The following is a 16348-nucleotide window of genomic DNA, read 5'->3' on the forward strand; positions in this document are numbered from 1 at the left end:
TAAGAAGAATTTAGAATATTTAAACTTCTTTGAAGTATAAACATAATGACAACAGTGTAGTAGAAGGGAACAAAGGGGAACTCAAGGGACAAAAGAAAACAAACACACACAAAAAGAACAATGCATCGATGGTAAAGGCTCCTCTAATACTGGACTCTGCCTGCTGCAAAGGCTGGTGTGGGGGTGCTTCCCTTGTTTCTGACCTCTATTAGTGTTATAGACCATGCTTGCTCTCTCCAGATTCTCCCTGGTTTGTCCACCTTGGGATGGTGTGCCAAGGAGTATACTCTGAATGTCCTGAGATAGGGGAGAGACCGTGGAACATTGAGATAAGTTTCTGGATGACTGTCATAATGCTTTCTAGGTTGGCTCAGTAATAAACAGCTTGTGGTAGACAAGGCTATAGAAATATTTGATAGACATGAGTTTTAGAATTCTCAAGTCTGTAAGTGAAAGATTGTCCAGCAGAGAGATAGCTGTGTTTTATTACTCACTGAAGCCAAGATGTTTTGTAGGTCACCACGGCAACTCTGCTTTATGGTGGCTGATGACTGAGTCTCACTGGGAGAACAAAATCCTTGCACAACAGTGGCTTGGACATATTTCTGTATCCCATGTTTCCTAGTAGATCTTTTTTTTTTTTTTTTTTTCAAGTACCCAGTTATCAGGTACAGGGGCTCACCCTGGTCCAGAAAGGTAAATCTTCATTAATACAAATCAGCCATGTTAGTTACATTTTTCCCTTGCCAGTGATTATTTTAGAAAGAAGCACACAATGATATTTCTGACCATGGAGATAAAAGCACAGTCTATTTGTTGTGGCATGAGCTTCTGGAATTGTTTTTCTAACTTTTAAAGAGACACAAGAAGTGGTTTTCTGTAAGTCTTTTTGCATTGCTGTGTGAGGCTAAGATGGCTGGAGCTGCAGCAGCCTTCTTACCACCATGAGGGTTCAAAAGTAAGACAAGGGGTAATATGCTTAGAATGGTGGAGCTAGAAGACAGATGGAAAGAATTTGGATCCTGTTTGACATGAATGAGCCACTGGATTACATGGAGTGTGCCCTAGTTCTAAGTCTCAGGTGAGACAGTATCCTTTAGACTTTTTAATTGATGGAGGGCAGGGTGTTTTGTAGGGCACCATAGCAGCCCTTTGTCGAAATGCTTCATGGACAACTACTATCTTCATTTATCTACCTACCTGGTTCTCTGACAGGAGAGAGGGGGCGGGGTCAGTTTCTCTTGCCCTGCAGGTGTTTTCTGGGTCGACATCACACATCTATGAGAAGGAGCAAGGATTGCACTTTAAGGATGGGAAGAACTCTGGAAATTTTATTGCACAAAACCTTTTGCTCTTAATTCCTCAACTGGAGAAACAAAAATAAAATAAAATAAACCCCCATGTATTTAATTCCTTTTCTAGTCTTGGCATCTCTATATATCTCAAACATGATAATTTTATGAGCAACCAAGTTATACATAATACATTTTGTGTTCTTAAATGCATCGACTCATCTTAGATCTTTAAAGGATGCTAAAAAACAAGAACAGAGAGTGCCCAATTTGTAAATTAATTTGGGAGTATAACTCTTTTTTTCCTTTTTTCTTAAGTGGATTGCTTGAACTCAGAGTGCCCCCTTTTTCCCACCAGAAATGATAATAGCTGGGTTCAAAGTGTAGCCCACAAGAATCTGTATAATCTACAGTGTGCTACAGCCTCATCCTTTAATAACTATACTAATGAAGTATTGGCTGTGCATGCCTTGACCAGACTATTCTTTGTTTTATATCAATGGTTTAATTCTCAGAAGAACTTCATACCAAAGGGAATCAGAGCTCAGATATGTTGAATAACTCCCTCAACAGTGCACAGCATGTGTATAGTGTATAGTAAAACCAGGACCCTGGGGCCTCCCTGGCCTCAGAATTGGTTGTTTTCACACTCATCATGCCCTCCGAATGGGTCTCAATTACCATCTTCATTAAGGTTTCTATTAAAAAATAAAAGCATTGTTAATTCTGTTATACCAGGAACACACCTCTCATCCCCAGCAAACAGAAGTCCCTGTGTTTTTCATCAGTAGGTTTTGGAGAAAGAATGTGTGTGTGTGTGTGTGTGTGTGTGTGTGAGAGAGAGAGAGGGGGGGGGAGGGAGGGAGGGAGAGGGGGAGAGAGAGAGAGAGAGAGAGAGAGAGAGAGAGAGAGAGAGAGAGAGAGAGAGCGAGAGAGAGAGAGAGAGCACTTTGGTATGAACTCTATACTGTTATTCCTAGACAACTGGTACCCAGCCCCTGGTGTTTTCGTGTCTTGCCACCCCCACCCCTGCAATCTTGAAATCTTATTGGGTAACTGAGCTGGAGGTAATATGCTTACTCCTGATTTTATTTCTGCTGCTTTACAGCCCAAACCATTGAAATAGATTCGAGGAAAGGCTCTGCAATTTTTCAAATCCCATTTTGGATCAGAACTTAACTTTGTCAACATTCAATAAAATGTGGTTTTAAAACAAACAATGAGATTTCTGACGGCCCCTCATTCCTCCCGGTTGGCAGCTCACTAGGTGACGATCGTCAGGAAGTTCTTTCTGCCTATGTCACCTACCCCTTCCGTTCACTTCCTCTGGCTTTGGACTGGACATTCTTTCCCCATCAGGTTACTACTCCCTTGCTTCCTCTGAAAACGTTGATGGTATGTAGAAGCTGTCAAGCTGCCTAAAACCTCCCGCTGGCCTTTATCACACCAATGTGCAGTCATAGCTTCTGACTCAAAAAGAGCTCCTTCTAGTCCAGATTTTGTGGTTTCCTTTAGTAGTACTGTCAGCCCCTCCCTTTCTTCAAAAGCGAGCCCCAATTCCTGCCTGGCAACTCTCTTACTATGAATCCTTTATTGCTAGGAGTATCTGAAGGCTATCCTTGCTGCCTTTGGTTATGATTAATATTATAGCTAGGTCTCATCAATGTTGTAGTAATTACATATAGTTGGTGGAGTTGTTTGGACCTGGTTTTATATTAGTTTTCCTTTCATGTCTTAGATTTCATCCCTGACTTCACTGCATTCCTGTTCATACTTAAGGGGTACAGGAAGGTTTACCAGTGAAACCCTTGATCCCAGAAAGGTGCTGGTTGCTGATTGGCCGAGAGGAGAAGCTTCCATAAGTGCTGGTTGCTGATTGGCCGAGAGGAGGAGCTTCTGTTCTCTGTTGATGGTCATTTCCACAGATCATTGGAAATTGACGTTTTAAAGTGAAAATAACATGAAAACAAAAGAGGAAGATGTTATCAACATAATCGGCACCGACAATATATACACCCTAATGAGCACTTAGCTAAGAAATTACTCAGGATTCTTAGGAACAAATGATTTAAAGTTATTGCCAAAAACAAGTGAAAAGTGTTCCCTTCGGGAGCTGAGCATCCGTGGTCTCCATAGACCTTCACTGCCATTAGTTGATTAATTAATTCATTAACACTCAAAGAGTACAGGGCATTGACTCCATATGGCACTGAGCAGGCAGTTGGATTTCTTCAGCAAATTTCTCATAGACGAAAGCACAGAAATAGTAAATAATTAAGCTCTGAGCGGCTTGGTTGTGATCTTTTATTGATCAAGGCAAAGATTTGAGAGCGGGAAGGCTTCAGGCATTCTCTCCAACCTGACTCTATTTGCCCGGCGATGGCATGTTACCGTAGACACTTGTTCTTATTATAAAACCTTTAAGGAAGAAAACAAGCCGGCAACATGTTTATGGCCAGAGCTACTCCTGTCCAAGGTTAATCGCCCCTGTCATGAAGACTGAGCAGTTCCTGGTGGGTTCCCAGGAGGTCATAGACGTGAGATGACAATTGTGTTGCCTGCCTCCTTCTCAGCCCTGTTTTCTTTAAGCTTTTCCCTCTAATAATGCTATTAAGCCAATGACTTATGACTGCGTAGCTCAGTGAGACCTCTAGGGAGTGAAGGTGGGGGCCAAACAGAAGTGCTTGAGCACAAATCAATGACAGAGGAAGTGGCCAGAGCCTTTCTGCCTGGTGGAATCTTTGTTGTTTCCCTCCAAGGACACCAGAGTGGTTGTCCGGTCCTAGACTGTGCTCAGCATTTTTCTACAGTTCTTCTCTGGCTCTCCAAAGGGATCCAATGTGAGGGAGCTGGGAAGGGAGGATGGAAGAGGATGGACAACTGTCTCTTGAGCCTTCCCCAGTTTCATCTCATTATTATTAATAATAATATAAATTATATGGTGATGATGGTTTGAGATACAGTCTCCCAGTGAACCTAGGTCTTGCTATTTAAATTAACAAGCTCCCAGAACCATTTTTTTTTTTTACCTCTGCCTTATCAATGCTGACATTCCAGGCTTACATGGGTACTGGGATATATGGGTACCCAGGTCACATGGGTACTGGAGATGGAAACTCAAGTCCTTATGCTTACACACAGCATTTTGCTCCTGAGATGTCCCCCTAGCCCTGATAGAGTGGTCATAAAATTCTTAGCTGGTGTCCCTTCCTGATTATTCCATTTAAATACTCTTCTTCTTCTTCTTCTTCTTCTTCTTCTTCTTCTTCTTCTTCTTCTTCTTCTTCTTCTTCTTCTTCCTCTTCCTCTTCCTCTTCCTCCTCCTCCTCCTCCTCCTCCTCCTCCTCTTCTTCTTCTTCTTCTTCTTCCTCTTCTTCCTCTTCTTCCTCTTCTTCTTCTTCTTCCTCTTTCTCTTCCTCTTCTTCTTCTTCTTCTTCTTCTTCTTCTTCTTCTTCTTCTTCTTCCTCTTCCTCTTCTTCCTCTTCTTCTTCTTCCTCCTCCTTCTCCTTCTCTTCCTCCTCCTTCTTTTCCTCTTTCTTTTATTCTTTATCCTCTTCTTTTTCCTCTTCCTCCTTTTCTCTCACACAAGGACTCATGTCATCCACGTTGACCTCAGATTCAGTATGTTGCCATAGGCTTTCCAGGTGGTACATGCTAAAGTATATCACTAATTTAGGAATCTCTGTCTCTCTGCCTCTCTGTCTCTCTCTCTCTCTCTCCCCCTCCCTCCCTCCCTCTCTCTCTCCTATCTCTCATTAAACTTGATATCCTTCTGCTTCAGTTTCCCAAGTTCTTGCATAACAGGTACCTCCATAGCTGGTGGAAAGTACCCTTGTTTCCAGGTTCCTTGTTTCCAGGTTTTTAATTTGCCTTCCATCTTTGGTTCTGCTCTCACCACACTTCATAATTTGCCAGCTCAATGCAGGCTCCTGCCTAGCACCAGTTTGTTCCTGAGAATCAACACATGTACCCCCTCCTCCAGGAAGCCTTCCAGTGGTGCCTTTCACTGTGCTCCTGCCATCCTCTATTATTCATTCGATTACAGCCCTTCTCTCAGGCTTGAGAATTGTATTTCAACAGGCCGTGTGTTTCCTGCTAGACTGTGAAGTTGTTCAGAAGAGGAGCTGCCTTTTATCTCTGACTCTATGGGACTTGGCTCACTGCCATCTAGAGAAGGGCATAGTAATGATGTCCTGACGGGACAGCACTGAGCCCTTCTCTATGCCAGTGCGCTGTCAACCGCTTGCAGTAGGCTGGCATATTTTACCTCCCCTGGCAGCTTCATGTGCCTCTAGACATCTCCTCTAAAAGTATGGGGCTGGGGTTTGATCTCATCCTGCCTGTTTCATTTTGGCCCCAGGGAGCTGGTACTGGCATGTGCTAATTGGATGATGGCATTGAGTCCAGCTGGTTTTGTAAACGTGGGCACAGGCAGTGAGCGGGGCACAGTTCAAACAGAATCATCTTGGAAAGCCTTTGATTCTCCCAGTTAAGCAGCCTGACCCTGCCCTCGTGGGAACTTGGCATTGCTCTGCTATTACTGATGAGACCCCGCCTTCGAGGCCCGCTCTGGAGTGGAGACTGCGGTGGTTGCTGCTGCTGTATACACAGACTGTTTAACCCCCAAAGGCCTCATTCTGTCCCTCTTCACCGTGGGCATCATGCAGATTAGTCACGTGTCCTGCCAAATGCTCCAGGCACAAGCCTGTTCGACAGAGTCTGGTTTAGCTCAAATCATTAGGCGTGTAGCTAAAAATGCAGCAAAATCTGAGGGGAGAAGGCTTGGGATGGGGGAACACACCCTGAGGGAGAACTGTCCTGGTTGTAGGTGCTGATTACAAATGAAGTTCAGAAAGATTATTTCTGGTTTGAGCAGAGCTTGGCTTCTTGCCTCCAACCTTCTTGCCCGGGCAGATTCATCCACTTCCCACAGTCCAGGATGTACCAACTAGAGGTGCGGGGGTAGGGGGGCGTGGGATGGGGAGGCAGATGCAAAAGATATGGTCATAGCTTTGCATCTATGGGGTCCTCAAGTCCACTCTATGTGAGTTTATATTCATTGTGCTTGTCAAGGGACAGCTTTCTCCCACCGATGTCCTCTCAGATCAAGTGTGTCACCAGAAGGCAGTGGTCTTTTTCTTTTTTCACTTTGTGCAGTTGTGTGTATGTGTGTGTGTGTGTGTCTGTGTGTGTGTGTGTGACCCTGGAGAATCTAAGAAAAGTGACAAGGACCCCTTGAAAAACAAAACATTCCCCACGTGTGTTCCGCTGTGGTTTAATTCACTTCAGGAGACAAGGCTGCTAATATGGAACCCTGCCTGTGTTACCGGATCTTTTTCTGCACCGACGTCCCCTGCCACCGTAGGCCTCTGTAAGCCCCAGGCACAACTGTTCTCTTCTTCTCGGTGTTCTCAGAGTGGGTGTCCCTTGATGCCGAGCAGAGCCTGACAGGTTTCACAGTTCCATTCTCAGAGTCTGGTCGGTGTGAGTGGTTCCCCACTCATTGACCGAATGATCTTGAGAGCTGATTGATCAGCTAAGCATTAGCTTCCATGCTAGGAACTGAGCATTGTCACAGCGTGTGCCCCGTAGGGGCATTTGTGAGAATCCAATAGGGCCCTGCCTTTCGGGACCATCTACAAGGACTGAGTGGGAACGCAGGGCCTGAACAATTCTTTCTCCCCTGTGCCTAGTGACAGGGTCTCCTACAATAGATATTTAATTAACATTGGTGGAAAAGAAGGTGGATTCAGTTGAGATACATTTATACCTATGAAAGCCTGTTAATGTGGCCAGGAAGGTGGCAGTAAGACAGGAACATCAGTGTCCCCAGCCTACAAGACTCTTGTATTTTCTTAATTTGTAGAGACTGTCACTTAACCTAGACCTTGGTGAGTATAGATTTAAAAAACAGTGTATCTATGTAGAAGCTTTGGCTTCGGAGACAGATGTGAGTCCAGCACTAGTCTCTGACACTCACCAGGGTTTGAGCAAACCTTGTGGGCCTCCATGTCCTCACACGAAATACGGAGGGATTGACACTGTCAGGCTTACTTGACTATGTCAAGAGTGAAGAAAAACCAGCCTATAGAAGCTGTGGGAGGAGTGGGGGCTTCAGCTGCAGCTGCACATGATGGAAAGTTGAACTAAATCCAGCTGTAGACCTTGGCATGTTACTGTCCTCAGCTGGCCTGAGATCCGCCCTAACTGTTGATGTAGTTGCACTGTGGTGCGCCTGATATAAGCCTCCCAGCTGAGACTCTGCATTCAGATCTTGTTTTCATCACTAACTTGCCCTGTAACTTGAGTACGTTGGTTAACCTCTCTCAGCCCCATTTATCTTTTTCCCTGAAATGAAGATTCTACTTCCTAGTATGTGGCGTCACTTAACTATGGGGACATATGCAATGTACCTTGTCTCTGGCACATAGCAGGTGCCCACTCGGTAGCAGTTTTATGGCAACCCCTGTCTGAGAGTGAAGAAAGGGTGATGTATGCTGCAGATCCTCCTGCTGGAGAGCTTACAGGGAGCAGGGTTCAGTCTTAGATTCTTGAGAAATTGCCACAGCGTGCTCTTGTTTTATAGCTGTATCTCAATGTAATGGCGAACTATAGATGGGCCAAACTGGGGGAAAGCTCAGTGACCCCTAAGCCCAGGTTACCAGGGAGACCACCTATTAGTCCAGGATACTATGCTGTTTGCAGCTTGCTTTATTACAGATGCTCTGTGAATTCTTCCTGGACATCTGGTCTCTTCCCTCATGGGTCCTTGGAACTTCTGCCAGCTAAGGTTTCTGTCCTAAGTAGGGGAAATCTGCCTCAGGTTATCTGAGGGCAGAGGTCAAGTGGACCTGGGCCTCTGCGCAACCAAGCTCTTCTAGGAGAGCCCATCCTCACCCTGGGGAGAATGCTGGGCTTCATTTATATTCATCGTCACTTGGAGCTGCACCTTTTCTCCAGTCTGTGCAGGGATGCGCGTCACCATGGCAACGCTAGAGGTGAAATCACTCAAGTGTTGGCAAGCGGAGTTTCTCTCTGGAGCTTGGAAAAACGGAGAGCAGGCTCATGGTGTCACAGAAAGGAAGATGCCCTGAAAACAACCCAAGCATTCTCTATTCCATTTGGGGACTTTCCTTTTAAATAAAAGCTGAACAATAAATGAAAAGAGAAATGTTTTTAGTCTCTGGATCTGCTGCCCCAATGAGCCCCCTTGGAACGGACATGATGATCCTTCTGGCTTTCCTAACCTGCTGTACCTGTAGACTCTTCTGCCTGGAGTTGTTATTTTAAAGTAATGAAGCTGCGGCCCACAAGTGTGATGTTTGTGCCCGTTGGCCAATTTCTGGTTCTTTGTCTAATTTGGGGGCCTAGAAGATATTTGCTAAATAACTATCTGACAGGCTACTGGTGGCTAAGGTCAATGAGGACATGTCCTCACACCCAAGGGGTCTTGAGAAAAGCTGCTTCAGTATTTGCTCGAGGCAGATTGCCCTGAGACTTCTGAGTACAGGCAGCAGCCCCTGGAAATGATTTGGACAGCACTGGCTTTGGGCAGGAATGAGGAGGAGGAGAAGGGTATGGAGGATGGGTGTGGGTGCCAGGTACTGGGAAACTTGGGCTGGTTAGGTGACCTGCACATACCCAAGGCTTCAAGGAGGTCATCAGTGTAGATCGCCTGATAATTCTACAGCATTCTTGACTTGATTTTATTCTACCAGTGACAAAGAGACACTGATAGTCATTCTCCCTTTAATCAGAACAGTTCGGAATATGTTGTGAAATAGCCTTCCCATCCCCCCCTTCTCTCTTCTCCCTCCCCTCCCATTCTCTCTTCCCTTCCTTTTTCCCTCGCTTTCTCTCTCCCCCCTTCCTATATCCACTGAGTGCTTGTCAGGCCTCAGGCATTATGCAGGGCTAAGTTATAGCCTTCCTGGAAATAGCCTGCAGTCAGGATGTTAAAGTGAATATATCATAGATAAAGACACTCTCTGCACTTCCAGTTTTCCTGGTTTTTTTTTTTTTTTTTTTTTTTTTTTTTTTTTTTTTTTTTTTTTTTTTTTAAATCAGGGACTTTAACACTAAGTCAAGGTTATTAGAATGGAGATAGACTGACAGACAGACAGGCCAAGTGACCCTGAAATTAAGGTTAAGTTTTTAACGTTCCAGTCCTGGATCATTTGCTCTGTTCTCTTCTCTGTGTTAAGGACGGGCTTCCATGGCCCAGTGCCTTGGTTTCTCCATACTAAGTGTCAGCCAGAACAATGAGAAGGTCTCTGTGGTTCTCACTCGGAGGTTTGGCAATGTTGGCAAGTGGGCCCAAGCAGGGCTAATTTGTCTGGACTCTTCACAATAGATGATGGTTTCTCATGTGGCACAGGCAATTCTATGAAGTGGTTTGGAGGTGGAGAGGACTAAGCTCTAGGAGGCTGGTAGGAGGAGGAGAGATTCTACAGAGGGATGACCCCAGAGGCGGGGAAGGTAGTGTGAGTACCATTGTCAAGACCAATATTTTTGGAGAAGAAAACCATCAAAAGAGGGAGGCCAGAGATTGTCCTACCATTTATAAAGGAGGAGTCATAAAACCTGTCTCACTAGTCTGGGAGGGCCCTTAGTCATGTTGCCTTTCTACTGGTGTGTAAATCAGACTGCTCATCTGTATGAAGGAGATGGAAGTTCTTTAAAGGACTGTGTGTTCCATGAGATTCTGTGCCTGAAGTACTCTTCACCGTTGTTAGGCTTCCACTCAGAAGTAGCTCTGATTTCTGATGTGTTTAATGTTGTGATTTGAACTGTTCAACTAAGCTGGTCATTGGCTTTGAATATATTGTAGTTGGTTCAGATCCAATGGCACTTGGATCTAAGCAGAGTTACACAGCTGGTGTCTAATGACATCCACCCAGGGACACTTGCTTCTTGTGATGTGGGTACTATGTCCCTTTTTATTGGTTAGCAGGCCCATCAAATAACTAGGCAGGCAGCTTGGTGTCTCTAGGTTTTCAGGTCACTAGAATATTAGGGTAAGTCACATAGACTTGTTTAAGACATTAGCCTTTGTCCTAGGCCTTGGTATCTCAGGGAAGCTTGAGGAATTCCAAGGGCCTTCAATTTTTTTTCATATAATATATTTTGATCATGTTTTTCTCCTGCCTCAGTTTCTCCCAGATTCTCCCCAACTCTCTAGTCACTCAACTTTATGATTATTTCTCAAAACAAAACATAAACAACAAAATAAATCAAGAAACAAGCCACACATACATGCACACATGCATGCATGCACGAGCACACACACACACACACACACACACACACAGAACAATAAAACCCCTACCAAACCACAAAAATGAAAATCAAAACAATCAAAAGACCAATAAGACAAAAATTCCAAAACAAAACATTTACAAAATTACCACTGAGTTTATTTTGTTGGCATCAGGCCGGCCCTATAATGTGGTTAATATACTCAGTGAAGATTCATTGGCGAAAACTGATTTTCCCCACGGGGCTTTTGAAAAGATTGTGTGCAACACTCATAAGTCCCCTTAGGTTATGAGTCATATGGTGAGTGTGATGGAAGTTCTAGATTTTCTTTCTAGAGAAACTTGACAACATTTATGTATCACCTGGGAGCTCTCTGTGTTAATAAGCCTCTCTCTGCTGATACAAAGTATCCAACACAAATAAGGTAGAAAGAAGAATCCAGGGTAAGCTATTACATTGTTTTTATGCCCATGTTATAGCAGAAATGGGAAAGAGCACAGGAGAGGAATGAGTCCTGAGGTCATCCCCTGGTGAGCTTCCTTTTTCCATCCATTTGATGCAGGTCAGCACAGTGGCCTTTCAAGCTCAGTGCTGAAGGGAAGCACATTCTTCAAAGGCATGCTCACTGGTTTACTTCTAATAGGACCCCTTCTCCCAGGAGCCCATTCAACATGAACTAATCAATGCTCCACCCAATGATGACGTCAGTGCTTTTTTCATCCAATGGTACTGGGAGCTGGGAATCAAGTCTTCATCAGGCTAGTCTCTCCAGGGATGGACAACTCCTTCTATCTAAATCCTATCAGCCTCCAGGGAGTGAGCCCCTGACTGATAGAATTACTTTGGAAAAGTGCTGGCAGTCTGGAGGACAGGCAGTCTCTTTCTGGGGAGGCAGCTCCAGGCAGCATCCCCTCCTGGGCCATAGCTTAGCGAGAAAAATCTGAGCACTTTTCTCATCAAGCTCCAATCAACGGCGGGAAGCCTCAGAGGGGCCTTCCCTGTGCTTTCCTAGTCATCTCCATCTCGACAGTCCTACAGGTTCTGAACGTTAATCAGTGTCATCGTGAGTCTGCTGATGTTACGAAGAACTTAATTGGTTCTTTGGAGGAAAATGAGTCACCATCAGGAGAATAAGCTGCAGGGCAGGAACACACAAGGGGAAAGGGAAATGAAACCGCACGCGGAAAAGATCAAGTGTGCCCTTACGCTTCTCCTAGGCTGCAGTCCCAGATGAGCCCACTTTTGCTGATGGGGCTTAAAGAGGTTTTCAGAACCATGGAGACAAAAGGTATTGCCTTCTCCCACCCCCACCGCCTTTGTTTCCCTCTCTCCTTTTTTGCATGTGCGGCCATATCCAGTGGAGGGGGAAGGGGACAGACCATCCACCCGACTGTCAGAGTTGATCATTGCTGACCTTATCAAAACACAGAATCAATACACTCTCCTCCCAGCAGCCCAGAAAAATCATAAGGAGTTTGAACTGAAGCAATTTGAAGTGCGGAATTGCATGAATCAGGAGACAAGCCAGTAAACTGCTGGGGCTCTGAATCCTTCCATGCCCTTCCTAAGAGTCAGGCAAGACCAATAACGTCACTTGAACTAACTGTTTCTGGGTGGAGAGGAATCCTAAGAAGCTTTTGATAACCAAGCCCACCTCCTAGAGGAATGGTATTTCAGGTTCAAGGTGGCAGGGTGCTTTTGAAGGAAGCCTGAAGGAGAGTGGGAACTAGAGGCTGTGACAGAGATCCTCACTTTCCCCAGCACCTCTCGGCACAGCCTTTCCAAGCCTGGCCTTGGACAACTCTACAACCTTACACATTTGGAAAGCCAAGCTGTATCACATCTTCTTCCCATTTCTTTGTTCTTTTTAAAAAATGTTTCCTCCAGATTTACTTTTTCTTTCCTTTTGACTTCTTGCTCTCCCATTCTTTTCCTTCTTCCTCCTCCCCCTCTCCTCTTCCTCCTATTTCTTTCTTTTTCTCAGAAGAGATAAGACTGGATACAGATGCACTCGCCTGGCATCTTAGCTCTTGAAGGGCTCTTGTGGGATGATATTGAGTTCCTGGCAGGTTGGGTTACAGTGAGGCCCTATTGCAAAAAAAAAAAAAAACAAAACAAAACAAAACAAAACAAAACAAAACAAACAAATGAACAAACAACAAAATGGATCAAAATAAACAAAGTTCCCAAAGGACTGGGAGGGAGGAATGGAGGAGGACTGAGTCTGGGTTGAACAGGAGTTAGGTGGCACCATTGTTGGTTGGTGGAAGGGCCAGCCCTCACAGAGAAGACAGAATCATGCTATGTGGTCATTTGGAGTCAGGAGGAGAAGCCATTTGCTCCAGAATATTTGACTGGCTGCTTATGGCAATGGAACCTGTATTTCCAATGGCTGTAGCTTTCATCTCTTCCCTGGCCTTCTCAGCTCTTGTGAGGACAACTAGTCTAAAAAACTGCGGTCCATCTACTTTCTAGCATCTCTACAACCTCAGAAACTGCAGTGGCTGGAGCCAGTGTGTGTCTCAAGGTCCCAGGACCATCAGAAAGGTCAGAAGCTCTCCTTACTGTCACTGTCCACCCAACTATTTCTCCTCATTCAGCAGTGGGTTCCTTATAGGGAAGAGTTGACCTCCCAGCCCAACATTTGGTACCCTCCCAAAGAACTTTATATTTGCCTTAAAACAATAAGAATAACTGTCCATATTGTGTTTCGTTGTTTGTTTGTTTGGCTGTCTCCTCGGAAGCAAGCAATTCGGCTGCTCCATAAACAGGTATCTTTGCCAGCTATAGAGAAACACCGGGCACAGCACAGGGGAATTCTGGCCCTCACTGAGCCATAAACAAGAATGAATGACTGACAGAAAAAGCCCAAATCAAACAATCTTGAGGAATGGTGCTTAGAAAGGCCAAGCAGGGAAGGGCAGGAATCCAGCAAGTGAAGCATGGTTAAGGACTTGATGTTTTATCTTTTTTTGTCACAGAGCAAGTCTGGACCTGGGTGGGAATAAAAATAGCCAGAAACAGCAACATCTTGTTTGTCAAGCAAGGCTGGGGTTCCCGGAGGGTCGGGCTGCTGCAAGGACAGCATGAATGAGGGGCCTGCCGTCCACAGGGCTCGTCCAAGGGCAAGGCTACAAGTGCTCCACCAGCTGTTCTCGCCTGTCATTGCTCTGGACAGACACAAGTCTTGGGACCCACGGCTGCCAGTGCTGGGGGCAAGGGAACACTTATCAGGAGAGTGTACAAGGACCCATAGTGACAGGCAGGATCTCATGCCAACTTTATTAATTGAAGGGAATGTAATCCACCTGATGTTTAAAAATCACGTGGGCCAATGAACAGAAACCATCCCTGAGCAAGCAGCCAAATAGGTCAGATGGAGCCAGATGGGTTGGTATTCTCTGTATGGATGGAGAAAGTAGACTGGGGGCAGGAGGGAGTGACAGCCTGGGCCTTAAGGGTCGCTAGTGTGTGGAACCCATACCTATGGTGCCAGAGTGAGGCCTCTGTTCCCTGTGCAGACTAATGTGCCCCTTGGTAGATGAGCCTGCCTGCATACACGCCAGCTGTCGGTATTTCCTGGCAAAGCAGTAGGACCAGCCCCTTGGAGCAGAGGAGCGCCAGTGCCTGACCTCTCTTCTCAGACTCATTCCCCGAACAACTAGGCTCCTACCTCCCTCCCTCCCTCCCTCCCTAAAGGGGCCACAGTTCATTAGCTGCAATACTCTTCCAGCCCTTGTCTGGCTATGATGTGGCCAGGCAGGGCTGGGTTCCACGTATCCTTTATATGCCTCCTTCTCCTGTCATACTGAAATTGGCTGTCTCATTCCATAACTGTGTTTTATGCCATAACTGAGTGGAAACATATTTGCTTCTGTTTGCCTTTATCCACCCTGGAAGGCAGATCCCTTCTCATTCCCCTTTTTGGAGGTCAGAGCTCAGTTCTGAGTGGAGAGGACATCCAATTCTATTTTCACAAGCTGCGTGTTTATTGTTTCCTTTTTCTTTCCTAATAGAGGATTCCCGGACATGGTTTCTGTGTTCTCTGTATGACCCTGTAGCTTATTCTGAGCTCTTCTTCATCTTTCCCTGGAGATAGCAAGAGACCTCTGCCCATCACCCAATGCAAGGATCCGGTCTGCTCATCTTTCCTGATAGACTCGGTCTGTTCAAGGAGGAGGTTGTTTATTTATTTATCATCTTTAAATTTTTATTAACATATATTAATTATGCAAAACAATGGGTTTCATTATGACAGTTTCACACACATATATACAATAACTTATATTCAACCTTCATTATCTTCTCTTTCCCCACCCCCACCCTATTCGTTGTTCCTTGTCTCAGATAGTTTATCTTCTATCCTTCTCTGTCTCAGTAGTTCTCTCTTTCCTCTCCCCTTCTCAATCTACATCCCACATAGGAGAAAACACACAGAAAATTTATCTTTCTGAGTCTGGCAATTATTTCTCCTAACCAACGACCCCCCAATTCCATCCATTCTTTCATGCAAATGACTTTGTGGTTGACTAAAACCCAAGAAAGACTCTAGACTGTGATTCTGAAAGCCCTCTCAGTGTGACCACCTTAAGTCATTTCAACAGATGACTGAGAAGGTTCGGGCTTTGCCTCACAGCTGCCTTATTGATTTCTTCATTTGAACCTCAGTTACTTCATCTGCAGGATGGGGCTCTTCTTCTATTTGGGCTGATGGTAGGTATAAAACCAATGACCTACAAAGAACCTCAGGGAGGCTGAGGAGCTCTTAGTTCTATTCTGATTTTGAAGGCTATGTTTCTGGTCCTGAGTAGGTGTGACTGACTACTGTCTTGGGTCTAGGTGATGCCTGTGAATGGCTCTTCTGGTTCCTCTGTATAATGACCGTGGGTTTTTTGAGCATCAACTCTGTTCTGGTGTACATTCTGTGTACCATTTTACTCTTTGTCACTAACCCCCCACCAGAAAAATTATTATTCAATTTAATGCATAATAGAGACTCAGGGAAGTTAAGTAAAAGGTCTAAGGTCTTGCGTTTGATAACCACATAAATTGGATTTCAGTTGATTTGCAGACTTTGAATTCCATCCACACCCATCCTTACTCTACTTGATGCTGGCTCTGTAGAGTCTGTGAGATGCTAAGTAATCTAAGGGATGTCCCAGAGTAACACTGAGAAAAATTATAGTTTCTACAGTGATGGAAATGTCCTCTTCTTTTCTATCCAATGTGAAACCATTAGACACTTGAAACATGGCCAATATGACACGCATGAATTAAACATTTTTAATTTTGTAAACAGTGTGGGAGTAACCAACCTCTTTGTAGTTGGATCAAAGGCCTGCTTCACAAGACAGACCTTGTGCCAAACACTGTTAACAGCTAGTACTTGGGTAGGTCATAGGCCCTATGAGAAACCTAGCACCATTCCTCCATTAAATGGACAGAGTAAGACTGCTCTGAACTTCTTATTTTTATATCATAGATTAGTACATCTCTTGACCCTCATCAGGGACACATCTTTTTGCCATATATAGTGACTGACACAGAGACCCAGGGTCTACATGCAGAAGAGAAACTGTCAAGTGCTCATCTCCGAGAGGGAGATCTAGATCATAGTCCCTCCTCCAAATTCCCAGGGATCACCTCAGAAGATGCGATGGAAAGACTATAAAACCAGAGGCAGTGGATATCTGCAGAGAAACAGTATTTGCTGGACATGTTAGGGCAATTGCATGTTGTGGCCATGACTGTATGCACAAGGTCTACATAGAATCAAGCCAGTTAAAATCTCTGCATGG

The sequence above is a fragment of the Micromys minutus genome (genome assembly GCF_963924665.1).
Source record: "Micromys minutus genome assembly, chromosome: 21".
Lineage (NCBI taxonomy): Eukaryota > Metazoa > Chordata > Mammalia > Rodentia > Muridae > Micromys > Micromys minutus.